This window comes from Salmo salar, chromosome ssa15 (assembly GCF_905237065.1).
Source record: "Salmo salar chromosome ssa15, Ssal_v3.1, whole genome shotgun sequence".
Taxonomy (NCBI): Eukaryota; Metazoa; Chordata; class Actinopteri; order Salmoniformes; family Salmonidae; genus Salmo; species Salmo salar.
Genome location: NC_059456.1, coordinates 48387845 through 48406317, shown reverse-complemented (window position 1 = coordinate 48406317; position 18473 = coordinate 48387845). Strand labels below are relative to the sequence as shown.

Below are 18473 nucleotides of genomic sequence, written 5' to 3'. Positions count from 1 at the left end.
AAAGGGAGAGAGAGAATGAAAGATAAAAAAAGAAAATGAAAGAAAGCTAGAGATACGAGTCAGAGAACATTTTAAGGCTACACTTTTGAAACTCCAATAAAGCCAGCTGGCTCGGGGCTGCTTTGGAAAATGGATAATGGGCTTTCAGTGTTGGAGGAAACCAGAGGCCAGTGGAGCGGAGAACAGGGATACGAGCCCAGCAGAGGGGTCTGGCTGAGCTAAACCATAGCATGGTCAGCCCAGTGTGAGAGAGCTCATTTGCCACGGTTAAGATTTCTGAACTGGGGCTCAGCTGGGTTGAGCTACACGCTAGCTAAGCTTCTGATTCTCTATGGGCTTTTCCACAATCTCCACAATGTCTTATGAATATATTCTAATATAATAAGCAGTAGATCATAAGGAATAATTCACGATATCATAGTGTATCATATTTACAGCTATTCCTGCATATTGGAGGCAACTGCAATCTATACGGTTGAGTGTGTAGGCCTATATAGTACAAACGGCTGCATAAACAGTATGGAGTAAAGTCATTGCAGATATGTGTATCTTGGGTGATACTACACACAATACACACACACACAAACTACCCTGCTCCCCAACCCTGTGGAAATGACAGTAGTCCCCCACTGTTGCATCCCTCCTTGCTCCTCTGAGCCGCAATATTAACATAAAAGTTGCATGCAAAGAACCAGGAAGTGCTTCCGTCCATGATATTCCTTCTACCCTGCTTATCCCGACGTGCCAGACTAGTTTACCCTAGCCTAAAGGCCTGTAGCAGCCCAGCCATGTGTATACCTCCTGTTTACCGGCAGTGGAATATGCACTGCTGTGTGAAAAAACATCTCCTCTCAGGGATGTACATATAATGATATACTGATTATAATCCCCGAAGTGTCTCTTCCGGGTGCAATCAGTGTTTCAACAGATTCATGAAGGAGTTTGCATCCTGATTTTCCCACTTTGACTACTGAGAAGGGAAGAAAGTTCAGCTGCACTGAAACGAGAAGGTTGTAGTACTATTTCACATGGGCGAACGGTGAATCCCCACTCTTCCTCTCAGCAGGCAAAATCTCCTAAACTTAGCAACAGAGCCCTCTTACTGTAGGCCTATGGCAAAGGGTCAGACCATGGGTTCAAACAGTATTTGTTTTCTAGCACAGTTGAACCAATAAAGTAGTCCCAAAAGTGCAAATTCCTCCTATCTGACACTCAATATAATGCTTAAACTCTTTGAAAGAAAACAAAACACTGTTTGAACCCAAGTCTGGGAAGAATAGGGCTGGTGCAACTGGTGTCATTGGCACCATGGAGTGTACAGTGCCACAGACAGAGGTGCTTTTTTATTATCTGGCTCACTGAAGAGTGGGTGTAGGGTGAGTCCATGCTATGCTATTGAGAAATTGATCCCACATCCTCTCAGACGTAAATTATAGACAGTCATTATGAAGTGAATTCATCTTGTTAGGGGCCAAGCCACGGCTCAATATTTTGCTCTAGATCTTCACCTCAGCTTATTGAGTGGTCCTCAGTCAGTGGGGAGGAGAGGGACTTGCCAAAAGAGGCTGGCGGGATGATGCCTGCCTGAAAATCGACATCTTTGTTATGGCTTCATCTAGCATAGGATATGCATAGAGAATATGTTTAGCTTACATTAAATGCATATGCGCATACAGTGAGGGAAAAAAGTATTTGATCCGCTGCTGATTTTTTACGTTTGCCCACTGACAAAGAAATGATTAGTCTATAATTTTAATGGTAGGTTTATTTGAACAGTGAGAGACAGAATAACAACCAAAAAATCCAGAAAAAAGCATGTCAAAAAATGTAATGAGGGAAATAAGTATTTGAACCCTCTGCAAAACATGACTTAGTACTTGGTGGCAAAACCCTTGTTGGCAATCACAGAGGTCAGACGTTTCTTGTAGTTGGCCACCAGGTTTGCACACATCTCAGGAGGGATTTTGCCCCACTTCTCTTTGCAGATCTTCTCCAAGTCATTAAGGTTTCGAGGCTGACGTTTGGCAACTCGAACCTTCAGCTCCTTCCACAGATTTTCTATGGGATTAAGGTCTGGAGACTGGCTAAGCCACTCCAGGACCTTAATGTACTTCTTCTTGAGCCACTCCTTTGTTGCCTTGGCTGTGTGTTTTGGGTCATTGTCATGCTGGAATACCCATCCATGACCCATTTTCAATGCCCTGGCTGAGGGAAGGAGGTTCTCACCCAAGATTTGATGGTACATGGCCCCATCCATCGTCCCTTTGATGCGGTGAAGTTGTCCTGTCCCCTTAGCAGAAAAACACCCCCAAAGCATAATGTTTCCACCTCCATGTTTGATGGTGGGGATGGTGTTCTTGGGGTCATAGACAGCATTCCTCCTCCTCCAAACACGGCGAGTTGAGTTGATGCCAAAGAGCTCCATTTTGGTCTCATCTGACCACAACACTTTCACCCAGTTGTCCTCTGAATCATTCAGATGTTCATTGGCAAACTTCAGACGGGCATGTATATGTGCTTTCTTGAGAGGGGGACCTTGCTGGCGCTGCAGGATTTCAGTCCTTCACGGCGTAGTGTGTTACCAATTGTTTTATTGGTGACTATGGTCCCAGCTGCCTTGAGATCATTGACAAGATCCTCCCGTGTAGATCTGGGCTGATTCCTCAGGTGAGATCTTGCATGGAGCCCCAGGCCGAGGAGATTGACAGTTCTTTTGTGTTTCTTCCATTTGCGAATAATCACACCAACTGTTGTCACCTTCTCACCAAGCTGCTTGGCGATGGTCTTGTAGCCCATTCCAGTCCTCTGTAGGTCTACAATCTTGTCCCTAACATCCTTGGAGAGCTCTTTGGTCTTGGCCATGGTGGAGAGTTTGGAGTCTGATTGATTGATTGCTTCTGTGGACAGGTGTCTTTTATACAGGTAACAAACTGAGATTAGGAGCACTCCCTTTAAGAGTGTGCTCCTAATCTCAGCTCGTTACCTGTATAAAAGACACTTGGGAGCCAGAAATCTTTCTGATTGAGAGGGGGTCAAATACTTATTTCCCTCATTAAAATGCTAATCAATTTATACAATTTTTGACATGCGTTTATCTGGATTCTTTGGTTGTTATTCTGTCTCTCACTGTTCAAATTAAACTACCATTAAAATTATAGACTGATCATTTCTTTGTCAGTGGGCAAAAGTACAAAATCAGCAGGGGATCAAATACTTTTTTCCCTCACTGTATACACACTTGCGCACACACACACACACACCGTTTCAAACACGCTACGGCTAGATAAATTACCAAACTACCGTAGGATGACTCAGCAGTGTGTGTATGTGATGCAACTCAAGCACATCCTCCCTGCATTATTGCGTACATGCGCGTGCGTGTGCTTTCGTGCACAACCCTTCCACACGTACATATACACTGCTCCAAAAAATAAAGGGAACACTTAAACAACACAATGTAACTCCAAGTCAATCACACTTCTGTGAAATCAACCTGTCCACTTAGGAAGCAACACGGATTGACAATAAATGTCACATGCTGTTGTGCAAATGGAATAGACAACAGGTGGAAATTATAGGCAATTAGCAAGACACCCCCAATAAAGGAGTGGTTCTGCAGGTGTGGACCACAGACCACTTCTCAGTTCCTATGCTTCCTGGCTGATGTTTTGGTCACTTTTAAATGCTGGCGGTGCTTTCACTCTAGTGGTAGCATGAGACGGAGTCTATAACCCACACAAGTGGCTCAGGTAGTGCAGCTCATCCAGGATGGCACATCAATGCGAGCTGTGGCAAGAAGGTTTGCTGTGTCTGTCAGCGTAGTGTCCAGAGCATGGAGGCACTACCAGGAGACAGGCCAGTACATCAGGAGACATAGAGGAGGCCGTAGGAGGGCAACAACCCAGCAGCAGGACCGGTACCTCCGCCTTTGTGCAAGGAGGAGCAGGAGAAGCACTGCCAGAGCCCTGCAAAATGACCTCCAGCAGGCCACAAATGTGCATGTGTCTGCTCAAACGGTCAGAAACAGACTCCATGAGGGTGGTATGAGGGCCCGACGTCCACAGGTGGGGGTTGCGCTTACAGCCCAACACCGTGCAGGACGTTTGGCATTTACCAGAGAACACCAAGATTGGCAAATTCGCCACTGGCGCCCTGTGCTCTTCACAGATGAAAGCAGGTTCACACTGAGCACATGACAGACGTGACAGAGTCTGGAGATGCCGTGGAGAACGTTCTGCTGCCTGCAACATCCTCCAGCATGACCGGTTTGGCAGTGGGTCAGTCATGGTGTGGGGTGGCATTTCTTCGGGGGGCCACACAGCCCTCCATGTGCTCGCCAGAGGTAGCCTGACTGCCATTAGGTACCAAGATGAGATCCTCAGACCCCTTGTGAGACCATCTGCTGGTGCGGTTGGCCCTGGGTTCCTCCTAATGCAAGACAATGCTAGACCTCATGTGGCTGGAGTGTGTCAGCAGTTCCTGCAAGAGGAAGGCATTGATGCTATGGACTGGCCCGCCCGTTCCCCAGACCTGAATCCAATTGAGCACATCTGGGACATCATGTCTCGCTCCATCCACCAACGCCACGTTGCACCACAGACTGTCCAGGAGTTGGCGGATGCTTTAGTCCAGGTCTGGGAGGAGATCCCTCAGGAGACCATCCGCCACCTCATCAGGAGCATGCCCAGGCGTTGTAGGGAGGTCATACAGGCACGTGGAGGCCACACTCACTACTGAGCCTCATTTTGACTTGTTTTAAGGACATTACATCAAAGTTGGATCAGCCTGTAGTGTGGTTTTCCACTTGAATTTTGAGTGTGACTCCAAATCCGGACCTCCATGGGTTGATAAATTGGATTTCCATTGATTATTTTTGTGTGATTTTGTTGTCAGCACATTCAACTATGTAAAGAAAAAAGTATTTAATAAGATTATTTCTTTCATTCAGATCTAGGATGTGTTGTTTAAGTGTTCCCTTTATTTTTTTGAGCAGTATATTTATGAAGTTGACTTCATCCCAGCCTTGACCACATTGAACCTTTGACGAGGATCCTCTGCCACGATCAACTCTTCGTCTCTTCTCCTCTCTCTCTCTCTGTGTATGTCAATGGATTGGCATGTCATATCCACCCAGCCCTACGTCACATATTATACCTAGTTATCAGCTGGAGACTGCTCCCCCATCATCCTCTGGGGTAAATAGACTGAACCCCGCTTGTGTCCCAAATGGCACCCTATTCCGTAGATAGCGCACTACTTTTGACCGGGGCCCTATCTGTAGGGAAATAGGTTTCCATTTGGGATGCAGACATGGCAAGTGTTCCGCACACGCCTGTCTGTCACTCTGGATGGGTTGCTGTCACCGTAGTTAGCGCACGGCAAGCAGCAGGAACGAGCTACACATGGAGCCATTCAGCTCTAACTTTGGCGGCTGTCCCTCTCTCTCCTCTGCACTCCTATCCAACGTATGGAGGATTTGAGAAAAAGCAGGAAATAATGTATTTCCCTCCTACAAAACGACCCCCCCCCATCTGTGCAGAGGAGTTCCGGGTACCCACACACCTGCAGCTCATATGCACACACACACACACACACACACACACACACACACACACACACACACACACACACACACACACACACACAGGAATACACAAGTGTGTGCAGGCGCACGAGCATATACGCGATGGTACACACACACTGTACACTCTTCACCTTCATCCAGCACACCACTAACACACACCTTCCCCTCCCAGCTCCAGAAGGTCTTGTAGATAACCCACTATCTCACAAATTATAATACGCAGTCAGCCAGCTCAGCTTCAGCACACTTTGTAATGGCATTGGATTAGTGGCCGTCTCAAGGTCCAAATTCAATTTAAATGTTTAGTTGACATGCTCTGGGTGCATGAAATGGCATGTTTGTGTGTGTGTGTATGAACTGTATGTGAGTGTGTGTTCATGCGTATACACTGTATGCAACTGTGGAATGTTAGTGTGCAGAACTGCCTCACTTTGTATTGTCCTGCATTAGTCTGACCACTAGAGTACCTGGGGCATTTCTAAAGCCCTCATGACCTGGCGCTCAACCTTGTGTCCATGTTTTGACATGCTGTTAAACGTTTGGCCTTTTCAGAGTACATGTTCATAGTATGCCGCCACTGATGAGTTTTATGGTTACCTAGCTTTATTTTCCCATCAAGCCAAAATCAGTTACAGAAAATATTATACGAATCACAATCAGATACAAAAATCAGATCAGATATGTCCACAGTCAAGAAGCAAAGAGCACATGCAGTGCACACAGACTTTAACCCATAAGATACCGCACCGCTACACAGTTACACTATCACACTACAGTGGCTCTGTCCTCCTCTCTCTTTCACTACTAGACAGCAGCAATAGTGCCACTGTATTTACAATATTTACTTTCTAATATTACTAACAATTATGGCAGACATCTTTTAGCATGATGACAATGAGGATGCGGATGAGGATGATGATAAAGAATAATAATAACAATGATAATTAAAATTATAATAACAAGCATAATTATAACAATAATAATATTAAGACACTACAAATGAAGTAATAATAACATTTAATTCGTAGAGTGCCTTCGCAGGCTCTTCACTCTTGAGTGATGTTGATGATGGTGGTGATGATGACAATGAAGATGGTGATGATGACGATGGTGATGATGATGATGAACAGAAGGAGGATAAAGGAGAGGATAGTGTATAGACTGCAGAAGGAGCAGAGTCTCAACCCACTCCAGTAGTTCTGTAAAAGGAGCAGCACTGACATCTGGTGGAAACAGAGGGCAGTAAAGTACAGTATAATAAACCCCACTGCATCATGGTCTGTGAACAGGGCGGAATGGGACAAGACTTCCCTGAGAACATGTAACAATTTCAAAGTTACAGTTCATATAAGTAAATCAGTCAATTGAAATAAATTCATTAGGCCCTAATGTATGGGTTTCATATGACTGGCAGTACTGATATGCATCTGTTGGTCACAGACACTTTTTTTAAGTAGGACCCTGGATCAGAAAACCAGTCAATATCTGGTGTGACCACCATTTGTCTCATGCAGCGCGACTCATCTCTTTCCCATAGAGTTGAATAGGCTGTTGATTTTGGCCTGTCAAATGTTGTTCTACTCCACTTCAATGGCTGTGTAAAGTTGCTTGATATAGGCGGGTACTGGAACACGCTGTCATACACGTCAATCCAGAGCATCCCAAACATGTTCAATGGGTGATATGTCTGGAGAGTATGCAGGCTATGGAAGAACTGGGACATTTTCAGTTTCCAGGAATTATGTACAGATCTTTGCGACATGGGGCTGTGCATTATCACGCTGAAACATGAGGTGATGGCAGCAGATGAATGGCAAGATAATGGGCCTCAGGAACTCTTCACAGAATCTCTGTGCATTCAAATTGCCATCAATAAAATGCAATTGTGTTTGTCCGTAGCTTATGCCTGCCCATACCATAACCCCACTGCCACCATGGGGCACTCTGTTCACAACGTCGACATCAAGCAAACCGCTCGCCTACACAATGCCATACACATTGTCTGCGGTTGTGAGGGTGGTTGGATGTACTGCCAAATTATGTAAAACGACGTTGAAGATGGCTTATGGTAGAGAAATTAACATTCAGTTCTCTGGCAACAGCTCATGGACATTCCTGCAGTCAGCATGGAAATTTCACACTCCCTCAAAACTTGAGACATCTGTGGGATTGTGTTGTGTGACAAAACTGCACATTTTAGAGTGTCCCTTTATTGTCCTCAGCACAAGGTGCAGCTGTGTAATTATCATGCTGTTTAATCAGCTTCTTGATATGCCACATCTGTCAGGTGGATGGATTATCTTAGCAAAAGATAAATGCTCACTAACAGGAATGTAAACATTTCGTTTTTTTGACAAATACATTCCTGGGATCTTTTATTTCAGCCCATGAAACATGGGACCAACACTGTACGTGTTGCATTTCTGTTTTTGTTCAGTTTACATAGATCTTTATGTGCACTAACTAATATCTGTGGCTGATTGATTTGGGGTTCAACACCTGAGGAAGTGGAAACAAAAACCACATTAACTTGATCACTAACTCTAAATATAATACACACTGCTAGTAGCCATGTATTCGTCCAATAGTAAATATAATGATTTTTAAAAACTTTGCCGTTGTAGACTACTACCCATGAGACCTATAAGCCTTTGCCCTCGCAAATGGTCGCTGCACATTTCGCGCACATTCGCAACTCCATATCTCAAAGCCATATTAAATATCTTGGTTGTAAAGCAGTTGATATTGAGCTGAATATTGATAGTTGAAAAATAAATTATACTGAGCTAAATATTAAGAGTTGAGAAATAAATTATACCTACAGAAACTGAGACCCTTCCTCTCTTCGATAGGGAGAAAGGGGACGAAGCTTCCAAAAGCCTTTTTCCCACAATTTAATTTCGAAATGTTATACAAATCAGACAGCATTTTTCGGGGGAGAAGAAAATGGGTCGCTCGTCACGGCAGCAGGCCCCAGTGAGGGCACAGGCACAGAGTCAGGGGCGGGGCACACGCTTTCATTACTGGAATCATGAAGATAACGCACTTTACTATTTGACCAAATCATTTTTAGGATGTTTTGAGTGAAGTGACAATGTAGAATGTGCTCTTTCTACATACATCTCGGCCTTCGACCGCAAGGCACTACAGAGGGTAGCGCGTACGGCCCAGTACATTACCAGGGCCAAGTTACCTGCCATCCAGGACCTCTATACTAGGCAATGTAAGAGGAAGGCCCTAAAAATTGTCAAAGACTACAGCCACCCTAGTCATTGACTGTTCTTTCTGCTACCGCACGGCAAGCGGTACTGGAGTGCCAAGTCTAGGTCCAAGAGGCTTGTAAACAGCTTCTACCCCCAATCCATAAGACTCCTGAACACCTAATCAAATGGCCGCCCAGACTACTTGCTTTGTCGTCGCCCCCCCCCCCCCCCTCCTCTACACTGCTGCTACTCTCATTTATCTGTGCATAGTCACTTTTTTAAATGTTTTTTCCCACCATTATTTAACCAGGTAGGATAGTTGAGAACAAGTTCTCATTTACAACTGTGACCTGGCCAAGATGAAGCAAAGCAGTGCGACATAAACAACAACACAGAGTTATACATGGGATAAACAAACGTATAGTTAATAACACAATAGAAAAATCTGTATACAGTGTGTGCAGATGAAGTAAGGAGGTAAGGCAATAAATAGGCCGTAGTGGTGAAGTAATAAGAATTTAGCAATTAACACTGGAGTGATAGATATGCAGATGAGGATGTGCAAGTAGAAATATTGGTATGCAAAAGAGCAGAAAAACAAAAACAAATATGGGATGAGGTAGGTAGTTGGTTGGATGGATGGGCTATTTACAGATGGGCTGTGTAAAGCTGCAGTGATCGGTGAACAGGGACTGCGGTTGAAAATTAGCCGGCTGGCTAAAACCGGCACTTTTACTGAAACGTTGATTAATGTGCACTGTCCCTGTAAAAAATAAAATAAACTCAAACTGCTCTGACAGCTGATGCTTAAAGTTAGTGAGGGAGATATGTCTCCAACTTCAGTGATTTTTTTCAATTTGTTCTAGTCATTGGTAGCAGAGAACTGGAAGGAAAGGCGGCCAAAGGAGGTGTTGGCTTTGGGGATGACCAGTGAAATATACTGCTGGAGCACGTGCTACGGGTGGGTGTTGCTATGGTAACCAGTGAGCTGAGATAAGGTGGAGCTTTACCTAGCAAAGACTTATAGATGACCTTTAGCCAGTGGGTTTGGCGAAGAGTATGAAGCTAGGGCCAGCCAACGAGAGCATACAGGTCGCAGTGGTGGGTAGTACATGTGATTTTGGTTACAAAACGGATGGCACTGTAATAGACTGCATCCAATTTGCTGAGTAGAGTGTTGGAGGCTATTTTGTAAATGACATTCCGAAGTCAAGGATTGGTAGGATAGTCCGTTTTACGAGGGTATGTTTGGCAGCATGAGTGAAGGAGGCTTTGTTGCGAAATAGGAAGCCGATTCTAGATTTAATTTTGGATTGGAGATGCTTGATAATATGAGTCTAGAAGGAGAGTTTACAGTCTAGCCAGAAACATAGGTATTTATTGCTGTCCACATATTCTAAGTCAGAACCGTACAGAGTAGTAATGCTAGTCGGACGGGAGGGTGCGGGCAGCGATCAGTTGAAGGGCATGCATTTCGTTTTACTAGCATTTAAGAGCAGTTGGAGGCCACGGAAGGAGTGTTGTATGGCATTGAAGCTCGTTTGGAGGTTAATAACACTACCTACATGTACATATTACCTCAATTACCTCGACACCGGTGCCCTGAACATTGACTCTGTACCGGTAACCCCTGTATATAGCCCCACTATTGTTATTTACTCCTGCTCTTTAATTATTTGTTTTTCTTATCTTACTTTTTTTGTATTTTCTTTAAATTGAATTGTTGGTTAAGGGCTTGTAAGTAAGCATTTCACTGTAAGGTCTACACCTTTTGTAGTCAGCGCATGTGACAAATAACATTTGATTTGATTTGATTTTTGAAAATAATTCAAGCAATGTAGACACACCATTCCATTACAAATATGACCGAAGTAGCAATATTACATTATCAAGTCACTTAAGATTGCTTTGTTACAGGAATCTTGAAAAGGGAATAAATGAATATAAAAAGTAAAGACAAGACTAAATAAGGAATAGAAAAGATCTGGTAAGGTATTTAGTAACAGCAATGCGATGTAATTAACCCAACATACAATGAAGAGATCTTTATTCGTTTAGTTGCAAATTATTCCCTATTGTGTACAATTATAAATGTTGGTTTGAAGTCAATATGTCTTCACAGAATAGTAAAAAAAAGTATTTAAGTGGAGCCATCCTCTTTTAAGCTTCCAGGCGTCTTATGCACAGTTCAGATGCCGAATTGAATAGGTATGAAGAGCGGGCTGGTTGACGTACCAATTAGTTTCATAAAACCGCTCTCAACACTGCAGCAGACTTCCTCGATGGTTTTGGGGACGGTTTCTCGTATGTCAGCGACCTCTCACAGAAGACCACCACCTGCAAATCCGAGGCCATGATTGTGCCTTTGTTGTGGGTGTGGTAGAGAAGCAACCTTTATTTGCATGCAATTAACATATGTTAACATGCAGTGGAAGAACTGCTCGGGCGCGCTGCATGAAACAGAGGCGTGCTTCAACCGCACCGCGCCGAAAGAGCGGCAGAGGCTGCCGAACTACCGTCAAAAGTCCGATGAGTCTCACTGTTTCAGACAGCACTATATCCCCACTCTTGCAAAGAGAAAGTGACGTTTTTTTTAGTTCGGTGCAGCGACAGAGCGCTGTTTGAACTAGGGTTTACTGCCCTAGAGAGATGCTGCGTATGAGACGATCGCTGTCCACTGCCCTGTGGTGCTGAACTTCGGAATGACAGTTATCTCTGGCGGCTTCAGTGGTGCTGAAACGCCGCTTTTACCTTATTTACATAAGCGCCACCAGACATTTTACACGTATGACACTTGAGACAAAGTAAGCACGTAACTTGTTTGGGTAATAACTGTAGGTCAACTATCTCAAATGACGCCTTGCAATCAGATGATGCATTATTGCCTTCTGAACACTGGGTGGCAGGACGGTGTAGCCTAAGCAAAGCCAGTGCCGACCATTGAACACAGTAGAAGAGATGTCCCCTAAGCCTTTATAGATGAGAGCTGATTTAACATTCAGATTTCCACCATGTCTCTTGTGTGATTTTAGAATTTTACGCCCAGCAAAACGTTCAGCCACAGCATGTCACCCTAAATGGACTGTATTGAGGAATGCCATAGACAACACGGCTTGTTTGATCCCATTTCGTCTACATCTGCACCCTTAATAGGCCTAATGCTCTGAGGTAGCCTACAGAAGGCGAGTGGATATGTAGCACTGGAGAGTGGAGAAGGGTGAAGTTGCCACTAAAAACGTATCTTTCCCAATAATGGTTAAGGTTATCTGGGGAGGGGAAGCGGATCCCAGATATGTACGGGGAACTTCACCCGGAGCCTGAGGAATAGCACGGCGCAATGAAGGGTCTATGCATGGTTACTGTAGCCTATCAGTGCTTTAGGCTTGATTCAATTTGTATTCATGTTGAAACTAAATTAAACTGGCAAAGTTGTTTTACGTTTGTATTATCAAAAACCCTCATTCATCACAGCGTTACTGAAGTTACTCTGAACATTTGCTGATTCGACGCACATATATCTGATTAGTGAGCTGAGGTTCATGTCAATAAAACGTAGACTAATTGATTGAGCTGACCCCACAATTGTGATGGCGATTAGAGGGTTGAGATGACTGAGTATGAATACTTCCGGGTTATATGGTCGTGGTTTATAGCTGTGTGAAGGGAACATGACTTACAGCTACACTGGCCAGCTAGGTAGACTGTACTGGAAATTGATGAGCTTTTGCCTGCGTTATTTAATTTTACAGCCCATACATGTGTGGCTCTTAAAACGATGAGTTGTACAAAGTCATGAAATGCAAGGTGGGTAAATTGACATTACGGCCTGCCATGCCGCGGAAGAGCCCATGCTTTTAGTGCGCAGTGAGCAAAAGTGAAGTTGCCGCTTCCTCGCTCTTCCCATTGGAATCGCAGTAGCAGAATCAGTGCTTACAGTATGTAGGCTATGTGACTGCCAGACCCCTCTTTCTCTCTGACACCGATGCGGTGGCACTAGGTAGCAGATTGTCAAACTGCGGGGTGAGGAGCCGCGGAGGAGACGTAAACCCAATAATCAGTGCCACATGGCCGTCTATCAACGCGGCTGCAGTACAGCAATCTGACACTGGCATGCGCACTGCAGTTTAGAGTCAATTCCAGTCTCCTCAACCGGAGCCACAGGCAGCAGTGACTATTCCGATAACAGCCGTCCCCAGTTCCTGTTTCCGCCGCGGCTTTTTCCAACCGAATTTTGGACCAAAACATCGCCGCTGCGTCAGACCTCAACTTCGTCAGGCCTCCCCTCTCGGATCTCCCGGAAGCCTGGCGTGTCAAGTGAAGGTACGTGATTTTTCTCTGCTCGTCGTCTCTGTGCACAGCGAAAACGCAGTGAGGTGAGCTCCGAGCTCGGTCCATATGTCTCCAGTCCATCCTTGCCTGGCATGTTGACTGCGTCGCTGCTGCTGTTGAGATCGTGGTGAAATAATAGCGGTCACGTTTGGAATGACTAGTCCCTGTAATATCACCGCTCTGACCCGGTGTGCTGTGTTGTGTCCTGCTCCGAATAGCCAATGGACAGAGCTGTTTCCAAACGATTTCTGTTCAACAAAAACATCTCCAAAGCATATTGCCACTTTAGGCTACAGTGTATCATGGAACAAATGCATTGATTTGATGAACAGGACAGGGTGTATCTGACATGCACGCGATACATCGCGAGACATTTCAGACCTATGTGAGAATTGTAATATTCAGAGAACTGCTGATGTGTTGCACATTCACTGCCTATATTTGGTACTGTTGTGATGTTATTGCTATGAGCTGCACATGGATGAAAACCCTGGTTTAGTGGGCATAACTAGAAAGTGAAGTGCTCTCAGATCGGGCTCTGACCTCACCCGTGAAAACGTGAGGGAAGTAAAATTGACACATGACATGGTCCTATCTGACCATGCTATGCTGAATGGATAAAGCTTGTTTGTCGGAAGAGTGTTGCTGATGCTGACTGCGTCAGAATAAATAACATTGGATCTACATCTTCCATGTGCACGCAGCACGCGCAGCTAGACAGACAGGATATGGGTTCTTCGGGTTATTGGGTGATGATAGCGGTTAGGCTAGCCTACTGAGCCGCGGTAATGGGTGATGCTTGGATATGTCTGCATGTGATGCGACACGAGCATGACGAACCGTCCATAATTAATATGTTGTTCTCATTCAGATACCGGAACACAGACCTAGAAAGGCTAAGTCGCGCGCCGGGATTCTGACTCAATTCATTCCCACCCAGCTTTGTCACCCACATTCTCGCTGTAAGTGCTCATGGTTTAGATTTCGAATTTCAGTTTTTTTCCCAACTTGAGTTTGAGTTCATTCCAGGCACATGTATAGCTAGGGCTCTACCTGCGATAAGAGCACATGCCCTTTTGCCCTTTTGTTTAGGGTAAAACAATAAATATCTAATAATAATTCCTATACAGTTGTTGTCATTGTTGTCCACAAATATTTAGCAAACCCAACTTTTTTTTTTGCTGTAAAAATGTATTGGGTTTACTCAATGTGTCCTACATAATCAACTAATATGTAATCATATCGGTAAATCCAAATAATTTTTTACAGCTATTCTTATTTTCCTGGATTTACTTTAGTAGTGTAAATTCAAATAACTTATTCAATTATTTTACTCAGGACATTATATTTACTCAATAATATTGTGTGTAAATTCGTTGACTGAATTTAAAATTAGATTCAACACCTCATATTTAAGAAAAGTACCAGGACACCGGGAAACATTGTCAAACAAATAAACATTTATTTGTTAAGATACTTGACACGTTTTTTTTCTCTTTAGATATGTACAAATAGTAAAAATGCAAACAAAACAGGGATGGATTACCAAACTGGCACACAGGGCACGTGCCCCGGGCCTAGAGGTCGGGGCCCAGAAAGCATATTATAGAAACATTTGTAGAATTGCAGGAAAAGTGCTTTAAAAATAACATTTTCTCTCAGCCTCATGACAAAATGTGAATAAAAGCATGAGATGAGCTTTAAAACAGCACATTTGACAGTATATTAGCCCCATAAAGTGTAGAAGTGCAGGAAATTAGCTTTAAAACTGCAGCAGTTTATTTTTGCCTAATGACAAAATGTGTAGAATAGCATTATAAAACTGCACATTTTGCTCTCTGCACCATGGCAAAATGTGTTGATATACAGGAATTTAGCTGCCCGTGGGGCCCCAAATGCAGTATTCCGGCCCTGAATGAGACAATACAGTATATGTGCCTACTGCCATTCACTTTTCTGCATAGTGGAAAAATAAGCTCTGTGAACCTTTTATAAAAGCCACGAAATACTGAAAAGCATTACTTTAGACTTGGCCTCCGACTCTGTAATGATAAAAAAAATCATCCAATTTCCTATGTTAACCGGTCGGTCAAATGAAGGCTGAACTCTATAGACCTTAAGGATAATTATAAACGTGGATGGTTTCATTTGGAAATTACTACGGTAGCACCCGTGGTAGCAAAAATGTTTCCGGGTCTTACAGGGTTAAGCCAGTAGCTTATTCTTCAGGGCTTGCACTTTTGGGGCGAGCTTAGAACTATCCAGCTCCAGGAAAAGCTTGTGGAACGCCTTGAAGGTGTACCTGAGCTCTTTGGGATAGCAGAGGTTGAGTGCGTACTTAAGCCCTACAAGCACGGAACAGGCCTTTGCAACATTACCCAGGTGGATCAGTACTTGTACTTCCAGAAGCATGCACTACCCTTCGTGATCACGCAGACTTTCAAAAGGCTGTAGTGTGAGGTCCTGGTGGACACTGCCTCCTCCAGCATCCTTGCAAATCACTAAATCAATATGACCATTTTGCCTTTGTCATGTCCTTGCTGTCATCTGTCAGGCTACACAGCATTCAGTGTTGGCGATCAAATGTTAGAATTGAACTTGCATGACGCGTGATTCAGAACTGGCGTGTTTGTTACCAGAATACACGGTTGCATTTTCTTAAGCTACGAATCAAGAGCAGAATGTTCACAAAAATCATGTATATACACTACCGTTCAAAAGTTTGTGGTCGCTTAAAAATGTCATTGTTTTTGAAAGAAAAGCACATTTTTTTTGTTCATTTAACATAACATCAAATTGATCAGAAATACAGTGTAGATGTAACGTTCGTCAAAAGGAGTCGACCAAGGTGCAGCGTGGAATATGTTCATCTCGTGATTTATTTACTCAGAACACGATAAAAGTAATGAACAAAGAAAATACGACCGTCACGTTCTGTAGGCACACAAAGCAATACAAAAATAAGATCCCACAAACACAGGTGGAAAAAAGGCTGCCTAAGTATGGTTCCTAATCAGAGACAACGATAGACAGCTGCCTCTGGTTAGGAACCATACTCGGCCCAACAAAGAAATACAAAACATAGAATGCCCACCCCTCACCCTGACCTAACCACATAGAGAAACAGACCCTCTCTCTCAGGTCAGGGCATGACAGTAGACATTGTTAATGTTGTAAATGACTGACTATTGTAGCTGGAAACGGCAGATTTTTTATGGAATATCTACATAGGTGTACGGAGGCCCATTATCAGCAACCATCACTCCTGTGTTCCAATGGCACGTTGTGTTAGGTAAGCCAAGTTTATAATTTTAAAAGGCTAATTAATAATGAGAAAACCCTTTTGCAATAATGTTAGCACAGCTGAAAACTGTGCTTTAACTGTAGGTTAAACAAGCAATAAAAGTTCTTTAGACTAGTTGAGTATCTGGAGCATCAGCATTTGTGGGTTCGATTACAGGCTCAAAATGGCCAGAAACAAATACATTTCTTCTGAAACTCGTGAGTCTGTTCTTGTTCTGAGAAATGAATGCTATTCCATGTGAGAAATTGGCAAGAAACTGAAGATCTCACACAATGCTGTGTACTACTCCCTTCGCAGAACAGCGCAAACTGTCTCTAACCAGAATAGAAAAAGGAGTGGGAGGCCCCAGTGCACAACTGAGCAAGAGGACAAGTACATTAGAGTGTCTAGTTTGAGAAACAGACGCCTCACAAGTCCTCAACTGGCAGCTTCATTAAATAGTACCCGCAAAACACCAGTCACAACGTCAACAGTGAAGAGGCAACTCCGGGATGCTGGCCTTCTAGGCAGAGTTCCTCTGTCCAGTGTCTGTGTTCTTTTGCCCATCTTAATCTTTTATTTTTATTGGCCAGTCTGAGATATGGCTTTTTCTTTGCTATTCAGACTGGGACGAATGTTCACCTTCCAATTGGACAACGACCCTAAGCAGACAGCCAAGACAATGTAGGAGTAGCTTTGGGACAAGTCTTTGAATGTCCTTGAGTGGCCCAGCCAGACCTGATCTACAGAAAGAGCCAACAGAGACTGTACTTTCTCAAAAAGCTGGGATCTTTTAATGTAGACTGTACTATACTGACTCTGTTTTACCAATCTTTCATTGAGATTATTTTAACTTCTTGTATTGTTTGTTGGTTTGGCAATGCCACTGTCAGCCAGAGAAATATGCTGAGAAGGATTATCACCACAGCAAGCAAGGTACTTGGAGTCAGACAGCCTGGATGAGATCTTTAACATCTCTGGTATAAGTGGGACGCTAGCGTCGACAACAGCCAGTGAAATTGCAGGGCGCCAAATTCAAAACAACAGAAATCCCATAATTAAAATTCCTCAAACATACAAGTATTATACACCATTTTAAAGATACACGTCTTGTTAATCTAACCACAGTGTCTGATTTCAAAAAGGCTTTACGGCGAAAGCACACCATGCGATTATGTTAGGTCAGCGCCTACTCACAGAAAACCATACAGCCATTTTCAAACCAAGGAGAGGACTCACAAAAGTCAGAAATAGCGTTAAAAGTAATCACATACCTTTGATGATCTTCATCTGGTGGCACTCCCAGGACTCCATGTTACACAATAAATGTTCGTTTTGTTCGATAATGTCCCTCTTTATGTCCAAAAACCTCCGTTTTGTTGGTGCGTTTAGTTCAGTAATCCAAAGGCACAAAGCGCGCTCTCAACATCCAGACGAAACGTCAAAAAAGTACAGTAAAAGTTTGTAGAAACATGTCAAACGATGTTTAAAATGAATCCTCAGGTTGTTTTTGTCATAAATAATCAATAATATTTCAACCGGACAAAAGCTTTGTCAATAGAAAAGGAGAAACAAGAAAGGCACATTCCCGATCACGCGCTGGACTCGTGTCTGGAAATTTCAACTGTCCACTCATTGAAAGTGCTGTATCTCCCTCATTTTTCAGAGTAAAAACCTGAAACAATGCCTAAAGACTGGCCACATGTAGTGGAAGCCATAGAGATCATGAACTGGGTCCTAAGTCTTTGTATGGTGGATAGGCTTTCAATGGAAAAGCAGCCTTTCAAAATAATAGTACTTCCTGGATGGATTTTCCTCAGATATTTGCCTGCCATATCAGTTCTGTTATACTCACAGACATTATTGTAACAGTTTTGGAAACTTTAGTGTGTTCTATCCAAATCTACCAATTACATGCATATCCTAGCTTCTGGGCCTGAGTAGCAGGCAGTTTAATTTGGGCACGCTTTTCATCCAAATTCTGAATGCAGTAAAGTTAAGGTCAGGGCCCTCCGCAAGGCTCACAAAATAATTTTAGACCCAAGCCACTCCCTGTACCTGGACTTTGAACTAC

The 18473-nt window shown here is 43.6% G+C and overlaps 1 protein-coding gene across 1 annotated transcript in view; it reads left to right on the top strand.

Annotated features, from left to right (window-relative positions):
* The first annotated feature begins 12380 nt into the window (after nucleotides 1–12380).
* LOC106571665 (alpha-(1,6)-fucosyltransferase) overlaps nucleotides 12381–18473 on the top strand; it is a 150578-nt gene continuing 144485 nt past the window's right edge. The window contains exon 1 of the mRNA XM_014144979.2: nucleotides 12381–13107. The gene's annotated coding sequence lies outside the window, so the exon portion shown is untranslated. The remainder of the gene's footprint in view (nucleotides 13108–18473) is intronic.